Consider the following 19,409-nt stretch of genomic DNA (forward strand, 5'->3'; position numbering starts at 1 on the left):
GATTTCCAGTCAGGATTTAGACCGTATCATAGTACTGAGACTGCTCTTCTTAGAGTTACAAATGATCTGATCTTATCATCTGATCGTGGGTGTATCTCTCTATTAGTTTTATTGGATCTTAGTGCTGTGTTTGACACAATTGACCACAACATTCTTTTGCATAGACTTGAATACTTTGTTGGCATCAGTGGAAGTGCATTGGCATGGTTTAAATCATACTTATATGACCGCCATCAGTTCGTAGCAGTGAATGAAGATGTATCCTATCAATCACAAGTGCAGTATGGAGTACCTCAAGGCTCAGTACTAAGGCCGCTACTCTTCACGCTTTACATGTTACCCTTGGGAGATATCATCAGGAAACATGGTGTTAGCTTTCACTGTTATGCTGATGATACTCAGCTCTATATTTCTTCGCAGCTCGGTGAAACACACCAATTTGAAAAACTAATGGATTGCATAGTCGATATAAAAAACTGGATGACGAGTAATTTCTTACTGCTAAATTCTGAAAAAACAGAGGTGTTAATTATAGGACCTAAAAACTCTGCTTGTAATAACCTAGAACACTGTCTAAGACTTGATGGTTGCTCTGTCAATTCTTCGTCATCAGTTAGGAACCTAGGTGTGCTACTTGATCGCAATCTTTCCTTAGAAAGCCACGTTTCTAGCATTTGTAAAACTGCATTTTTCCATCTCAAAAATATATCTAAATTACGGCCTATGCTCTCAATGTCAAATGCAGAAATGTTAATCCATGCATTTATGACCTCAAGGTTAGATTATTGTAATGCTTTATTGGGTGGTTGTTCTGCACGCTTAGTAAACAAACTACAGCTAGTCCAAAATGCAGCAGCAAGAGTTCTTACTAGAACCAGGAAGTATGACCATATTAGCCCGGTCCTGTCAACACTGCACTGGCTCCCTATCAAGCATCGCATAGATTTTAAAATATTGCTTATTACTTATAAAGCCCTGAATGGTTTAGCACCTCAGTATTTGAATGAGCTCCTTTTACATTATAATCCTCTACGTCCGCTACGTTCTCAAAACTCAGGCAATTTGATAATACCTAGAATATCAAAATCAACTGCAGGCGGCAGATCCTTTTCCTATTTGGCGCCCAAACTCTGGAATAACCTACCTAACATTGTTCGGGAGGCAGACACACTCTTGCAGTTTAAATCTAGATTAAAGACCCATCTCTTTAACCTGGCATACACATAACATACTAATATGCTTTTATTATCCAAATCCGTTAAAGGATTTTTAGGCTGCATTAATTAGGTAAACCGGAACCGGAAACACTTCCCATAACAACCTATGTACTTGCTACATCATTAGAAGAATGGCATCTACGCTAATATTTGTCTGTTTCTCTCTTGTTCCGAGGTCACCGTGGCCACCAGATCCAGTCTGTGTCCAGATCAGAGGGTCACTGCAGTCACCCGGATCCAGTACGTATCCAGACCAGATGGTGGATCAGCACCTAGAAAGGACCTCTACATCCCTGAAAGACAGCGGAGACCAGGACAACTAGAGCCCCAGATACAGATCCCCTGTAAAGACCTTGTCTCAGAGGAGCACCAGGACAAGACCACAGGAAACAGATGATTCTTCTGCACAATCTGACTTTGCTGCAGCCTGGAATTGAACTACTGGTTTCGTCTGGTCAGAGGAGAACTGGCCCCCCAACTGAGCCTGGTTTCTCCCAAGGTTTTTTTCTCCATTCTGTCACCGATGGAGTTTCGGTTCCTTGCCGCTGTCGCCTCTGGCTTGCTTAGTTGGGGACACTTCATCTACAGCGATATCGTTGACTTGATTGCAAATAAATGCACAGACACTATTTAACTGAACAGAGATGACATAACTGAATCCAATGATGAACTGCCTTTAACTATCATTTTTGCATTATTGACACTGTTTTCCTAATGAATGTTGTTCAGTTGCTTTGACGCAATGTATTTTGTTTAAAGCGCTATATAAATAAAGGTGACATTGACATTGTGTGTGTATATATATTTATTTATTTATTTATTTATTTTTTGATTGTTATTTTTATTTTTTTTATTTTTTTCACTTCCAATATAAAGTTTTATGAAACACACACACACACACACACACACACACACTCACACACATATATGTATATATATATATATACAGTACAGACCAAAAGTTTGGAAACATTACTATTTTTAATGTTTTTGAAAGAAGTTTCTTCTGCTCATCAAGCCTGCATTTATTTGATCAAAAATACAGAAAAAAAATAATATTGTGATATATTATTACAATTTAAAATAATTGTTTTTAAATCTATTATACTTTAAATTATCATTTATTTCTGTTATGCAAAGCTGATTTTTTTAGGATCATTATCACATGATCCTTTAGAAATCATTCTAATTTGATGATTCGTTATCAAAGTTGGAAACAGTTCTGCTGCTTAATATTTTTTTCAGAACATGTGATACTTTTTAGGACACTTTGAATAAAAAGTAAAAAAAAGAAAAAATAGAAGCTATGTTTTTAAAATATAAATATTTGTTTACTGGTCAGTAATTTGGGGTCAGTAATTTTTTTCTTTCTTTCTTTTTTAAATAAAATCAATACTTTTATTCAGCAAGGATGTGTTAAATTGATAAAAAGTGATAGTAAAGAAAATATATTATTAGAATATATAGTATTAGAATTTGTTTTTTATTTTGAATAAATGCAGTTCTTTTTAACCTTTTATTCATCAAATATATTAGACAGCAGAACTGTTTCCAACACTCATAATAAATCAGAATATTAGAATGATTTCTAAATGATCATGTGATAGACTGGATGTTACATGTGACACTGAAGGCTGGAGAAATGATGCTGAAAATTCAGCTTTGCATCACCGGGGAATAAATTATTTTTTTTAAGTATATTCAAATAGAAAACTATTATTTTAAGTTGTAATAATATTTCACAATATTACTGATGAGCAGAAGAAACTTCTTTCAAAAACATTAAAAATAGTAATGTTTCCAAACTTTTGGTCTGTACTATATATATATATATATATCTATATATATCTATATAGATATATATATAAATATATATATATATATATATATATATATATATATATATATATATATATATATATATATATATATATATATATATATATATATATATATATATATATATTAGAGCTGGGCAATGGTTAAAAAAAATTACTCACGAATAATAGCTTGAGTTTAGCTTGAGTTGTGATTAAAATGTACGATTAATTGTGATTAAAATGTATATATTGGAGGTGAAAGGATGCAATTTGTTATTTTAGCTGTAAAGCTGATTAAATTATAATTTTTTTACAATCATTTTAGGGTTGGTGATGTGTTTTCATAGCAACTAAAATGTTAAATTGGATATAACCTTACAGAGAAAGGGTAGTAATTTAATGTTTACAAATTGGCCCCATTAATTTACATTGTAAGTGCTTTGCTGTAACTTAGAGTGATAATAGGAAAATAATTATTGTGGAAATAACCATTTATGCCGCAGTTGTTGTCAATTGAGCTTAACTTGTACTTTTCTAAATTGGCAATTTTAGAAAAGTTAAAGTTAATGGCTTTTATTTCATGCTGCATATTGCCGTCATACCCCTTAATATTATTAATTAATACCCCTTTAGACCATACTGACTGTTGCCTGCATCTGATGACAGCATTAAAAATCTGAAGTGTGATTGAAGCCATCAGTATAGTTTAGATCTCACACATATAGCATGTGATTCACTCCCTCCATCTCTCCAATCTTCTTATATTTTCCACTGTCCTTGTCTCGATTACTCTTTCAAGGTCTTTCTCTCAATATATCTTGTCAGATTTCATTGTTCTTGTCACACTGCAACCCTTTGTATCTGAGCTGCAAGATTCTGTGTCCAACTCCGGGGAAGGCCAACATTACGTCTTGCATTTAGTCAGACTGCTCCAGGCATGTTGGGCACATTGAATTGCACAGAGGGGCTGTGAGTCTATCAGCTGCTGAGAAACAATTTCAGCAGCTATTTAAAGTAGCTCCTTCTAGGTGGCTGTTCCAAAACATTCTCCTCATCCGCTATCTGGTGGACATTTGAGGGCTTTCCAGGGAGAGCTTGTTTGTGAGTCATGTGGCTTCTCTCAAATTAATTGCTGGCAGGAGGAAGAGATTTTCTCAGAACAAAGCTTTGTTTCCAGCTGGTCTATATATAATATATAAAAATCATAATTAAACATAATAACGCCTTGAAGATAATGGTATAAATTGTGGCTAGAGGAGGAAAACATTTGTGGTATAAAGAAGGAACATTAAGAGTCATTTTATTTTATTTTTCAAAACAAGCATTATTCAAAGTGTTACACAGTGTTGAAACATTTGACAAGCAGGGTTCTAGAGCCTAACAGTTGCATACCACAGTAATAATACAGAATAATAATCACAATTACAAAAAAATATATTTTAAACAGCTGCTAAATTTAATTTGAAAACAAGTTAACTCTGGTTTGTCATGTCATTAAATAGTAATTATATTCATAGGAGAGCTTTTTTAAAATGATTATTAATCTTATTGATTCTGTATGTATAACTACAAGAAAAAAAGTTTGCATATATGTATAGGAGAATATGGAGCTCATACTTGAGGAGGAAAAAGCACCTTAATCTTATTCAGAGACCCAGACTGAGCAGTTTGGTGCAGTTGCTAATATTTATATGGCAACAAGTATTCTAAAAGCTTGTAATGTAAATAAGTGAGATTTACATTTGCATTTAGTCATTTAGCAGACACTTTTATCCAAAGCGACTTACAAATTTTAGAATTTAGATTTTTATAACAGTATAGTCAAATCAAGTCAACTTTATTACTATAGAACCAGTGATGTCACATGGACTGTTTTAACGATGTCCTCACTCCTTTTGACTATGGTATTACCCTTGCTGTCTATGGAGGGTCAGAAGGCTCTCAAATTTCATAAAAAATATCTTCATTTGTGTTCCGAAGATTCCAAAGGTCTTATAGGTTTGGAACAACATAAGGTTTAGTAATTAATGACAGAGTTTTCATTTTTGGGTAAATTTTTGCAAGATGCAATTCAGCTGTAAATAAGCTCATATACAGAAGATGATAATAATACCATCATCCAGCTTCATTCAGTGCAACATCTGTTTGTAACATCAGGGGCCGGATTCAGTTTATAAGAATGTACTTAAGTGCAATTGAAAAAAAGAAAAACATTTTTTGAAAAAGTTCACAAATATGTTCTTAAGAACATCTTAATTTTTTTTTTTCTTAAGTAAAAAATGACAGTATTTATCTGACTCAATACATGGCTGAAGACGCACTGATAAACTTACACTTCAAGGATTGTCTTTTTGTGTTTCCTGCAGATTACCCTAATCATCATAATAAGCATTTTTGTCACAACCAGCTTGACTGGGCTTGGTTTCGCATTTTTAATGTGCAATGTTTTTCTTTAACAGTTGCTTTTAACAGTTAACAGTTTTGCTTTTAACAGTTAACAGCTTTTAACAGTTTTTAACAGTTAACAGTTGCTTTTAACAGTTGCTTTTAACAGTTGCGGGGAAGTCGTGGCCTAATGGTTAGAGAGTCGGACTCCCAATCGAAAGGTTGTGAGTTCGAGTCCCGGGCCGGCAGGAATTGTGGGTGGGGGGAGTGCATGTACAGTTCTCTCTCCACCTTCAATACCATGACTTAGGTGCCCTTGAGCAAGGCATCGAACTCCCAACTGCTCCCTGGGCGCCGCAGCATAAATGGCTGCCCACTGCTCCGGGTGTGTGCTCACAGTGTGTGTGTGTGTGTTCACTGCTCTGTGTGTGTGCACTTCGGATGGGTTAAATGCAGAGCACAAATTCTGAGTATGGGTTTGCGTATGTTAAAACATTTTGGGAATCTGCATCTGAAATAGCATGTATTTATACAGTTTATGTATCTCAGAGGGCATATGGATGCATTTAAACTGCAGATACAGATGTATAAATACGCCTTTTGTTTTTAACATAAAACATTGAATACTGATATTTGAAATAATTTAAAACATGAAAAAAAATAGTGTATATGTGAAATTAAAATCACCAGTAGGTGACAGGAAGTGAATGTTAAAGAGTGAGTCATTGTAATTCAACTGATTCGTTCAAAAAGATTATTCATTCAATAAGTGAACACCGTTGCAAAGAGACGCAAAACTATTTTCATTAGCGAAACTGAGCAAAAACAAGCAATATTATGTGTAAAAGTAATTTATTTCTTTATTGAACTTGTATCAAATTATTATTTAATGTTTTCATGCATCTGCAGAAAAACTGTACTATGAACTGTACTATGTACTATAAACTTTGTACTATGCCTACATTACATTATATAAATATAAAAAGCATACAGAAGCACTTTTGCCATCTACAATTTAGAATGCCAGAAATTATGAGTTTTAATAGACTAATAAATCAATGTGTGTGCACTCTGTGTCTGATTTGGCAGATTGGACATGATTAGAACAACACTTACCATATTATCACAGACAATGCTGAGTATTGCACACCCCAGACTCAACTTGAGTGGAAAATGAAATCATCCGTGGTTGTGGTTAACAAGGGGCGCACTTGTTTGCACGTGAGCAAATGTGTTTTTATGAGACTTAACTTGCAAATGCCAGACCACTGATTCGTCAAATCTGCTTCCCTGCAGTCTTTGTCCTTCGACTATTATGTAGTAAGTAATGAATATCTGTAGGGGAGATGTATCGGAGTAAAAGTATACATTTTAATTAGGAAATGTAGTGGAGTAAAAGTTGGCTGAAATATAAAAACTCAAGTAAAGTACAGATACTCTAAAAGCATACTTAAGTATTGTAACAAAGAATTTTTACTTTGTTACATTATACCACTGCACATCATTAGTTGTTAGTGTGTAACTAGTTCTCTTACGAGAGTTCTCTCGTACTGCGTCTTAGCTAAGACGCTACGGGAAAAGTCTCTTTTCACGAAATACTGAAGCAAAAAATTATCCTTAATTTTAATTTTTGTAAAGCGCATTTGCAGCAGTACACAGCCATAGGCGAGACGGCTCGCTCGCTCATTGGCTGCTCTGCAGCAAGTGCACAGCCTATCGAGCGCAGGCTGATGCAATATCAGACCAATTAGGACGCTTCGCGCCCATCACGCCACTTCCCGCCGAAACGGGTGTGGCCCAACCCTATAAAAGGAGCTCGAAAAGGCTGACTCACCTGATTTTTCATCTCTTCAGCGAAGCTCACGCATTGCTGGATCACGGAGGAAGCAAGCGCCGTCTGAGAAGCATATCAGCGGGACGAGCCATTCTGAAGCTGCTGGCCTCGCCGCCTTCCACTGCCGTTCCTGCTGCGCTGTCCGGCGCCTATATCCTTTATATCCTTGTGTGAGTTCGCCCTGCGATGCACACTCATAAAAGAGCTGCGTCTTTTTAAAGATGCCCTCGTGCGGCTCGTGCAGAGCCCCGCTCAGCGAAGGAGATCGTCACGTCATCTGCCTCTCCTGCCTGGGTGAGGACCATGCAGCGCTCGCTGACGGCGGCTGCCCTCATTGCGAGTTAATGCCTATGGTGACTCTGAGGACTCGCCTCGCGTTCTTCTCGAAGCCTGCATCATCCGCTGCGCCGTAGCGCCGTAAGAAGCGCCGCTCGCAGCGGCTACCGGAACTGCCTCCACCTCTGCCGAGCTCACCGGTTCCCTCCACTTCACCGGCCTCCCCTGCATAGCTTCCCGATGGTCAGCGTCCGCTGTCTGCCGCCGCGTCATCGCAGGAAGTGGATCTCAGGGCCGCGTCGGAGGAAGGCTTGCTTGCTTCAGGCAGTGAGGGTTGGGCGAGCTCCGTGGATCTCGCGCCTTCTGCTCAGAGGCCCAGCAGACGGGCGGATATTGATAAAGAGCTGATGCGAGTGCTCACGCTGGTTCATCTGTTTCACCAGCATTCTCCACACTGGACGATGCTAAAAACAGAGGCTACCTGTCACTTCCGCCGGTGGAACAGGCTACAGCAGCGCACCTTTGCCCGCCCTCTGCTGGACGGCGGACTAAGGCGGCGTTGCCATCCAAAGCCTGCCGCATGACGTCATCGTTGCTCACACGGATCTTCTCTGCTGCTGGGCAGGCTGCGTCTGCGCTGCACACCATGGCCACGCTGCAGATTTTCCAGGGCGATCTCCTCCGCAAGCTGGATGAGATGGGGCCTGAAGCGATCTGTCTCGCGGATCTGTCTCGCCGGTGTATGAGTTCCGCTGCGGCCGAGCTCTCACCCAAGCGCGCCGCTGTTGCAGTTCCAAGAATTGTGACTTCTCAGCATCTTCTGCAATGCGCAACCCTGCACGAGTGCCCGCTTGCCTGCACACAAAAGCCATTATCACGGCTGCCCAGATATTTCCCGAAAAGAGTGTTATTTCTGGTGTTCCGGCCACGGCCGATGGTGCTATAAATGTAGTGACGATGCCCACTGCTCAGTGCCCATGTCCGCATACAAGCACAGCCCTTCACACAGGGCTCGCGCCCATAGAAACGACTCAGATCGGTCACGCGCACTGCATATTGAACGTGCCCACTCCTCAGTGCCCACAATCACTATGTCACACGCGTCATGTGGTTTCTGTAAAAACGAAACCCGTGCACGCTCGTCCGGCCACGGCCGATGGTGCTATAAATGTAGTGACGATGCCCACTCCTCAGTGCCCATCTCCGCATGTAAGCACAGCCCTGCACACGGGGCTCGCGCCTATAAGATCGACTCAGATCGGTCACGCGCACCACATAGTAAAAGTTCCCACTCCTCAGTACCCACAAACACTATGTCACACACGGCGCGTGGTTTCTGTAAAAACGAAACCCGTGCGCGTACGCTCTGCCCAGGCAGACAGCGAGTCAAAAGCAGTGAATGTGCACATTTGCAGCCCACAGTTACTCGCAGACATCACGAGTCCTATGGGACCCGCTCAGCCCTCCCCCGATCGGTTAAGCGCCGGGATGGGGTCGAGGAGGAGCGATCTGTCCGCTGTGATCAGCGCGCTCCCCGCCTCAAATGCCACAGGCGTGACGCCCAAGTTACAGCACACCGAAGCACCGCCGTTGCCCAGGCAACAGAGTGCGCTTCGCATCCAGCCCTTAGCCATTCATGCAGATGCATGGTCAGCGCTTACAGGGGTTTCGGATTGGGTGCTAGGCATTATAAAGAGAGGCTACTAGCTACAGTTTTCTCGACGTCCTCCGCACTTTTTAGCGCGCGTCGAAACCACGGTAAAAACAGAAGTAGCACACCTACTTCGGGCCGAAATATCAAAACTGTTGAGCAAGGGGGCTGTAGAGCCTGTGTCTCAAGCTCAAAGCGAACGGGGGCTGTACAGCAAATATTTTCTGATGCCCAAGAGAGACGGGGGTCTCAGGCCCATATTGGATCTAAGACAGCTGAACAAGGCATTGGTGAAACGCAGTTTCAGAATGCTTACGACCAGGAAGATCCTCGCGCATATTCGCAGAGGAGACTGGTTCATGTCAATAGATCTGAAGGACGCGTATTTTCAAATACAGATAGCGTCAAATCACAGGCGATATTTGAGATTCGCCTTCGAGGGCCAGGCATTCCAGTTTACAGTCCTGCCGTTCGGCTTGTCCGTAGCTCCTCGTACGTTTACAAGGTGCATGGACGCAGCGCTCGCTCCTCTCAGACTCAGAGGCATGCGAGTGCTGAACTATTTGGACGACTGGCTAATTCTGGCTCAATCAAGAGCGAAGCTCGTGGAGCACAGGACCGTTTTACTCGATCCCCTCGAGAGACTCGGTCTCAGTGTCAACTGGGCGAAGAGTTCGCTGAACCCCAGTCAGACGATACTGTTTTTGGGTTTAGCTCTGGACTCACGTTCCATGACGGCGCGGCTGTCACCACAGCGCGCGTTGAGCATGCAGCGTGCGGCGAGTTCTCTCCGCTGCGGCGTGACTGTTTCGCTCAGAGAATGTCAGAGGATGCTGGGTCTCATGGCCTCAGCATCTCCGGTTCTGCAGCTGGGCCTGCTCCGCATGCGCCCCCTGCAGTTCTGGCTGAAGGCGCGGGTACCGCACGGAGCATGGATATCTGGTCGACTGCGTCTCAAGGTCAATCAAGGCTGCGTTACAGCCCTGAAACCCTGGACAGTAAACGACTGGTACCAATCAGGTGTAAGCCTGGGGACTTCCTCGAAAGTGAAGATGGTGTCGACGGACGCCTCCACTTCGGGATGGGGAGCGCTGCTCGAGGGCAGACCGTCCTTTGGCCTGTGGTCAGAACGGGAAAAGCTCCAACATATCAACTGTCTGGAAATGCTGGCAGTGGAGAACGCGCTGACGAGCTTTTGTCCTCGAATCAACGGCCACCACGTCTTAGTCCGTTCGGACAACATGTCTGTGGTGTCCTACATAAATCGCCAGGGCGGTCTTGGGTCCCGAAACCTCTACAGGCTGACAGAACGTCTCCTGGTTTGGGCTCAGTGCAACTTGCGCTCGCTGAGGGCAGTTCATGTGCCTGGGCTACAAAATCTGGGTCCAGACAGGCTGTCCAGGAACAACATTCTCACGGGAGAATGGTCTCTACACCCGCAAACAGTCCGGCTGTTGTGGGAGAGATTTGGCAGGGCGGAGGTGGACCTCTTCGCGTCCAGCGAAAACGCTCACTGCCCCGCGTTCTTTTCCAAGAACGAAAGCGCGCTGTCACGGAGATGGCCGTGCCGCCCGCTTTATGCTTTCCCTCCCGTCTCCCTCCTTCTGCAGGTGATAGAACGGGTGAAAGAAACGAGATGTTCAATACTACTTGTAGCACCTTTTTGGAAGAACCAACCATGGTTCCCAGATTTGATGCGGTTAGCAGACATCGCCCCGTGGCCAGTGCCGTGGAGGAGGGACCTCCTCTCGCAGGCCAGGGGCTCGATTTGGCACCCTCAACCGGAGTTGTGGTCCCTCCATGTGTGGGCGCTCAACGGTTACCCGCTGATCTCTCAGTGGGAGTGCTAAATACCATCACTCAGGCTAGGGCTCCATCGACGCGACGGCTGTATGCCTTGAAGTGGTCGGTGTTCTCCAGCTGGTGTACAGCTCGGGGATGTTCACCCCTTAGTTGTGAGGTGACGGAGGTTCTCTCCTTCCTGCAAGAGCTGTTGGATAAGGGCAGAGCCCCATCCATGCTCAAAGTTGGAGGCCATCGCAGCGTTTTCTGAAACAGCGGTGGGTAAGTCAATAGGAAGGAACGATTTGGTCATCCGCTTCCTTAGAGGAGCTAGGAGGCTGAATCCTCCCTGACCTCCGTCAGTCCCTATATGGGACCTCGCGACGGTTTTGGAGGCCATGAAGGGTCCCCCTTTTGAGCCTATCCATTCGATTAGCCTCCAGCATCTGTCGTTCAAGACGGTATTCTTGTTGGCTCTCGCTTCAGTGAAGCGTGTGGGTGACCTGCACGCGCTCTCGGTGAGCCAGTCGTGCTTGGAGTTTGGGCCTAATGACTCGAGGGTCATACTCAAACCTACGCACGGTTATGTGCCAAAGTCCCTCAATACGCCGTTTCGGGCTTAGGTTATTGCCCTGTCTGCCCTGTCAGAGTCAGGAGAGGATGGAGACTCGAGTCTTCTTTGCCCTGTTAGGGTTTTAAGAGTGTGTCTCGCTCCGCTGTCTTTCGACAGACTGAGCAGCTGTTTGTCTCGTTCAGTGGACGTTCCAAGGGAATGGCTGTTTCGAGACAGACTCTATCCAGATTTATAGTTGACGCCATAGCGTTAGCTTACGTATCAGGTTAGCTTTCGGCTATACCTGATACGGTATAGCCGAATCAGGGCCCTGATGGGAATTCTGAGTTCGTGAGCATTATGCGCTACCGACTGTTATATGGGCAGTATTACGTAAGACCCGCATTGCCACATTGGTCAGGCCTTGCCTCGACTGTGTGATGATTGTATTGCCGCATCTACGGGTGCTGCTAGATATGGGACGGAAGGCTTTCCCCCCCTCTCCTGTCCTGGGCTCTCTGTGAGTCCCTCGGGTGACTGTGCACTGTAAATCCTGGGCGTTGCTTCAGGTTTATTGGTGTGTGATCCCTGCGCGCACTGCGTTTTACATGGGGTTCCCGTAGCGTCTTAGCTAAGACGCAGTACTCGGTTACTAACGTAACCTCGGTTCTCTCTAGAAGAGGGAACGAGTACTGCGTTCTCTGCCGTGCATACGATTCACTCTGGTTCGCTTCGGCGATTAAATAAATGAGGTGAGTCAGCCTTTTAGAGCTCCTTTTATAGGGTTGGGCCACACCCGTTTCGGCGGGAAGTGGCGTGATGGGCGCGAAGCGTCCTAATTGGTCTGATATTGCAGCAGCCTGCGCTCGATAGGCTGTGCACTTGCTGCAGAGCAGCCAATGAGCGAGCGAGCCGTCTCGCCTATGGCTGTGTACTGCTGCAAATGCGCTTTACAAAAATTCAAAATTAAGGATAATTTTTTGCTTCAGTATTTCGTGAAAAGAGACTTTTCCCATAGCGTCTTAGCTAAGACGCAGTACTCGTTCCCTCTTCTAGAGAGAACCGAGGTTACGTTAGTAACCGAGTACGTGTTGTTGTATTGCTTAAATATAACAATTTGTAATAACCCAATAAAATAAAAAACAATTAAGTTATAAAATAGGAAGAAAATGGTAGTTAAGACTTTTTTTAAGAATGTTTTTTTAATGCGGCCCCAGGTGTTAATGTAAGTAAGACTCTAAATGTATTGCCACATGTATAAGTAAATTAATGACTGAATGAATGATTCTTTTGTAACACTGTTCAAATAAATATACACTTATACTTATCCCTCTGTCAAGCCTCTTGGAAGAGCTGCATCTGTCACTTAACAACAGTTTGGTTGCTAACCATGTGATTTTGTAGCATAAATTTGGATACGTCCATTTTAAATGGGTGAATAGGTAGTGCCTTGCGTATTGGGGAGGAAGGAAATGAACTAAGGATAAAATGACTTGTTCAGCCGGGTACATAACTCTGTTGCCTAGTAACGAGTGCATATTAAGGTGGGCAGGCGGGCTGGGGTGATGACATCAGAGATAAAGAGAACAAGCGTGTGTGTTCTCGCACAAGACATCAGAGTCTTCAGAAACGTGAAGATCCCACCACCCTTCTTATTACAGACCCCTCCTCATACTCAGGGGTATAACCCTATTTCTTTATCAAAAGTGTCTTTGAAATCTAGAAAAATTAATCAGAAGATTTGTCCCTTAGTGTCACAGGAGTTTTTCCAGATAGCATTAGTTTTTCAGACAGTGCTTTTGTGCAAAAGCTGTCAACCTGGTGTGTTTTGCCTGGTTGTGTTGGAAGTAAAGGGAGCATTTTCTGAATGTGCCGTCACAATCTGTGGACTCCTTGCTTATATGTGGCTCAGCATGAAAGAGTGTGTGAGACATAAACACAGAATAAGACAAACTTCTTAAGTGCCAGTTGATCCCAGTCTGTTCTGGACTTTGGCGTAGTGTCTGAACATGATAGTTCTGTTTCAGCTCTGTGTGCTTCTGTATAGTAACTTTATTGCAGCTGCATACAGTTTTCAAAATGACCTTTTTACTATATCTGCCAATGAACTGATACATTTTTCCCCTCATACTTTTAATATTAGTTGGTAAATATTTAGAAATAGTTTTCATTTAAAGGGGTCATACAACGTTGCTAAAAAGAACATTATTTTGTGTATTTGGTGTAATGAAATGTGTTTATGCAGTTAAAGAAAAAAAAACACTTTTCCATATAATGTACATTATTGTTGCTCCACTATGCCCGCCTTTTTGGAAATAAAATAATGACTTATACTGTCTTTTTACATGTTGCGTTGCATATCGAGCTGCATAGACATAAAACAATGTCTGCATTTGTGATCGGAGAAACAACAAACAAGTGCTTACACTGCTCAAAACTCACGTTTGAATCAACAGTGGCAAATTCTTTAAATATAAAAAAAAGTACTTACAGGCTGTGAGTCAGAAGCGCCAGAATGTCCTTGCAAAGTTGGAGCTGCCTCACTTTATAGAACAACCTTTGAACACAGACACATTGTAGGCTACTCTCACAGGAAACTGTCCTCATGCTCCATAAAATGCACTGTACACGTCTGAATATTTAGGTTCTGGGACAGTGTTGTAAATACAACTTAACCACTGATTTCTAGTTGTGTCCTCTTTTGGAAGGCCAAACAAAGTAGCTTCTCTTTCACAACTAAACACACAGCGTCTCCACAACATGGAGGCGGTGGCAACAGTAAAAGTTACGCCGCTTTTCTTTGCGTGAACATTTGGACAGTGTTATGGGGGCGTGTTAGAACAAGGCATTTTAGGAAGGCGTGGTTGACACTTTTATTTAAAAAAATCTCTTTGGATTTGAGACTTTAGTCTTTGCAACTTTATAGATCTTCATTATGCACTGAGAGCTTGTAACTCTCCATAGAAAAATAAAAACTTGAAATCGCATCATATGACCCCTTTAAAACAACCAGTATGCCATTTGGTCATATTCCACAAACAAGTCAAGCTACTCTAGAAAAAGTAGTTTAAGCTTTTTAAGAGAACTACATTTTCATTTATTAAATATCACATTGTATAACAAGAAATCAGAGCAGTATTTATCTTGTATAAAATTGTTAGGATTTAAATTAGAACAGCAGCCTCAGCTGAACACATTCATTTATACGCACAATGCAGAAAAGCACCCTGATTATTTAACTGAACTGAAAATGTGATTTTAAATTGATAAATTAAAGACTTAGTTCCCCCCAAAAATACACATTTTGGCAAGATTAACTTAGTCACACCAAACGTTTTCGTTCATCTTCAAAACAGTGAAGATATTTTTAGATTTCTGTCCCTTTGATACATTGAGCACATCAAATACAGTAAACTTAAACTGAATCTCAAACTTGATTGACAAGCAAGAACCATTTTGTTCTCACACATCAAGCTACAGTTGAACTAAATTTTTTGATAAACTACTCCATTCATATGGATTTCTTTCATTATCTCTTTCTTAACTTTTTGGTTTTAGTTTTAATGGACATTCAATGGATGAAATTCTCCACAGGAGTTTATTGGAGTGGTACTGAGTGATGACTCTGTTTATTTATTTATTTATCCCTACACTATGTATCCCCGACCTGTTTTTTAATTTAATTTATTTGTATATTGATCATAGCTGAGTGATAGCATTGCTTCAGGTATGTATTTCATAAATCTATATTATCCTGTCTGAAAGATGCACCACAGACCCTGTGAAGTAGTGTTTTGTTCCACTGTACGTGGCAAAAGAAAATACAAAAAAATAAATATATATATATATATATATATATATATACGAAACAAATTGCAAAAATAAATGTTACAATTAATTACTTCCCAAAATTACCCAGAGGGAGTTTTTTCTTATTTATACATTTATTGTTTTCTTATTATTGAAAAGAGTTGTGCTGCTTTATATTTTTGTGGAATAATTTTGTTGTACAATTTTTCAGCAGTCTTTGATAATAGAACATACGAAAACAGCTTTTATTTAAAATATAAATATTTTTTAACATTATACATGTTGTAACTTTCATGATTTATTCATGATTCCAAACTTTTAATTGGCTGTGTGCGTTCTTGTATTTAAAAAGGTTTTATGGTCTAGTGATTTTCCTGATGACTGTTATTAGTTACTTTTTTCACATACAGTATATATTTTTACTATCAAAAGATGGCAGGTAGATTTGTAGCAGTACGTGAGTTACGAAGGAAAAAGTTACAAACGGCCTTCCCAATTTCACAGCGTGTGTTGTACATCTGCCAGTGTGAGGAGCAGGATTCACCGAGAGCTCTTAAAAAGATGAAGTGTCTGTCCTGTGCTGTTCATCAGAGGGGGCTTTCACTGACCCTCATTCACTCAGATGAAGCATCTCATCTGTGAGACGCCATCGAGATGACATTGTAATGGACTCTGTCACACTGAAGTGCGGAGAGCCGCTAATTCTAAAAACAGACACGTCAAATCAGCGGCAAAGTACTCGAGTGTCGTACAGGTTACCATTCATGCTATTTTCAGCCTGTTATGATAGAGCCGAGCTCGTGGAGTGCGTTAAAGTGACTAAATAGGTTTCACGCTGCTTCTGGTTGACATCGTACGAAAGTGTGTCGTCTGTGAGCATGTTTCCTAAGGTACATTTCATCTTCTTCCCGTACAAATGAGTGCGGTTGGCAGCTCCTGTTGGGGTTCTTCACGTGCTGCAGAAACTGGCGCTGCCTACTAGGTGAGTTAATGGACATGGGCTCCTCATCCAGCACCGCATGGGCCCCCGGTTGAGTCTCTAAGTGTGACCCTCATATTTGATCCATTCATGTCGCCGGCTGAGGCGTAGGCCTCTGTTGAGAGCTTCCTTGAGCACAGGCCTCACCCTCAGATTGATACAGGCCTATTGTGGCTGCCTGTGGGGGCAGGACCCCCCTCTTCTTCCTTCTGCTGAAATGAGAAGGAATCCCTTTGAAGTTGCCGAGCCAAGCTCGGGAGGCAAAGCTACAGCAATATTAGGTTCTTGGCAAAGCAGAGACGAATTATTGAAAACAATGCATAACTGAATGATGAGCTTTCCACTCCGGAGGCCCTTTGAATAAAGTTTTAAGAGTATTCCAGCTGCGATTTAAGATCTGCTCAAGCAACATTTTTAGTTACTTCAAAAAATTATTTCCATTTTCCTCAAGTGTAATTGTGATTTTCAAAATATTATATAATATACAATATTCAAAGCCGAATGCATGGCCTTTCAAAGTATACTTTAATAGAATATGTGGTTGATGTTTGCACATAAAGTTTTATCAGCTAGAGTTTTATTAATGTGAGTCAAAATCATCACAATTAAAAGAACCAAAAGAATTAAACTACTTCCGTCTGTGTGCATTGAATTTATTTAATACACGAGTTTCACAATTTGAGTTGAATTACTGAAATGAACTTTTCCACGGCATTCTAATTTATTGAGATGCATCTGTATGAACAAAAGTGAATGTGACAAAAATGCAATTGCAAGCATCCTTTCATCTTTGACCTCTTTCATTGTGTTTTCACAAGATTCGTACCTAAGGATTCTGCATACTAAGTCCAATTCTGTGCTGGCTGTGCTACCAAGCAAGCTTGTGATGTCCGAAAGCAAAACATGGAGCTGTAATCATAACAGTGTAAGAAAACGATTTCAAGTGCTCACTGTTTTACTGTCTCTAGTGTTCATTTCTGTTGGAAACTGCAGTGATATGTACTTATTGATAGGTATTTTGCGTGTTGCGGAAAAATTCCCACAGGTAAGTTTTTATCATGAGATCAGTTCCGTCCATATATTAATAAAAGCCCAATTCTCCAAAACTTTTAGAAGATAAGTTTGTAAAATTAATGCATTCCCATATAAACACTAATCAGTGCACATAAATAGAGCATGTTAAATATCAATGGAAGCTTAAACGCACAAGAACCAGTGAAGATGTTTCTTGCACGTCAAGTACATTTGAGCTTCTGTTTACCATGTTTGATGTGCTCTGTGTATGTATTGATCAGTATGTGAATAAAAGCCTACATTAAATCGGTTCATTGTGTAAAGTGATTGTGTCACTTCTCAAAAAACTTTTTTTTACACTGCTTGACTCATTTGGATTATTATTTTAACAATGTCTTTATGAACCAGAACCAGCACTTTCATTGGAGAGAGAAATCTCTCAGGTTTTTTTATTTGCGTTGCGTTTATTTGCTTAATTTTTGGGTAAACTAACGCTTTAACTTGTATTAAACCATTTAATGTATATGCAGATGGAGTTGGATATGATATAATAGTCTTTTTAACCCCAGTTAAAGGCCATTTTAACCCGTTACACATAGGTCAGATTTTTTTTTGATTTTTTTTTAAATCAGCAGATAGATGCTTGAAGAAACAGGGCTTACTTTAATATATATATATATATATATATATATATATATATATATATATATATATATATATATATATATATATATAAAATCTGCTCCACAATACATTGTAAACTTGCATTCTGATCTGGCAGCCTTTCTAATATAGAACACTCACTTCATGATCCACTCAATTCGCAATGGTACTGCTTGTTTTAAAAAACATGATCTTTTCTTAACATTTTCTTAAAATGTGTCGAGTGGGTTTCATGTCGTAGAGCAATACTCTGCAGCGTTAGTTTCAACCGAATTCTGTCTTGCTAATTAGTTTTCTTGCTTGAGGGTATATCGGACAGACAATGATAAATACACCTCAGAAAAATCTATCTACTTGATTTTTAAATAATTCATGTGCAGTAGTGGCACTTAAAGGAATTGAATTAGCTTAGGTTCAGGTTACCTCTCAATTTTAATTTGGAGAAATATTGAAAGTTTTTAAATTAGTAATTAATTTAGGGTGAAATGCACAGTGTTTGCATCAATAATATATGTGGACACAGCACTGTTATCTTATTTAAGCAAGTCTGTACATGGCACTGCTCTCTAATTACCATATTTATGAAGTAAACAACCACTGTGAAAAACTTTTGGCTATAAGTTAATGCACTATATGTATAATACATTTAAATGATCTAGTTAAATTCTGGGACAAAAATGCTCCCATCTCATATACAGGTTAAAAGTATCAATTTCCAAGCATAAGCTGATGTGCTTCTTTATGATGTCCTTCAGCTAACGCTCAGTCCATGCTAGAAGACTGGAAATTGTTGCCTTGCATGTTTTTCCAGCTTAGAATGCATTTTCAGTCACAGCGAAGTTCATTTTTTATGTCAAAAAACAACATGGAGGATACTGATTTGTACAGAGCTGAAAACATGGATGAGAGTGTGCTTGGGGAACAGTTTGATGTTTATTTTGCTTCTGCATCCCAGTGCGTCACTTTTTTAACATTATGTTGTAACTGCGTCGTTCATCAGGACAGTGTAACACACCTGACATCATTTGCAGCATCTCACAAGTGTCCACACCAGATAAGCCACTGTGACGGACAAGGGCTTCTGGTTACCAACAAGCTTGAGACTTGCACTGTGTACTTGTCACAAGTGAATGGATTTTTAACACACAAGTTATTGACCACTGAACTGATGAAATTAAGTCCTTTGTTTCGGTTTTGGAACACAAAAACTCATGTGGAGTATTCAAACCAGTTTTTTCTTTTTTTCCAGGTGTCAAACAGACATGGCAGTGGAATCACTAGCTGCAGAGATTCTGAAGGGCTTTGGGTTCCAGGCTGAACTCAGAGCCACAGAACAGAGTTTCACCTGGTATTTAATGTGTGTGTGTGTGTGTGTGTGTGTGTGTGTGTGTGTGTGTGTGTGTGTACTCTCATTTTGTCTCTGTT

The 19,409-nt window shown here is 40.9% G+C and overlaps 1 long non-coding RNA gene across 1 annotated transcript; it reads left to right on the top strand.

The window, feature by feature from the left end:
* Positions 1-16,172: 16,172 nt before the first annotated feature.
* LOC132157688 (uncharacterized) lies at positions 16,173-19,370 on the top strand. Its single transcript, XR_009437594.1, has 3 exons — positions 16,173-16,310; positions 17,126-17,232; positions 19,234-19,370. It is a non-coding gene; the product is annotated as an uncharacterized LOC132157688 (long non-coding RNA).
* The last annotated feature ends 39 nt before the right edge of the window (positions 19,371-19,409 follow it).

This window comes from Carassius carassius, chromosome 15 (assembly GCF_963082965.1).
Source record: "Carassius carassius chromosome 15, fCarCar2.1, whole genome shotgun sequence".
NCBI lineage: Eukaryota > Metazoa > Chordata > Actinopteri > Cypriniformes > Cyprinidae > Carassius > Carassius carassius.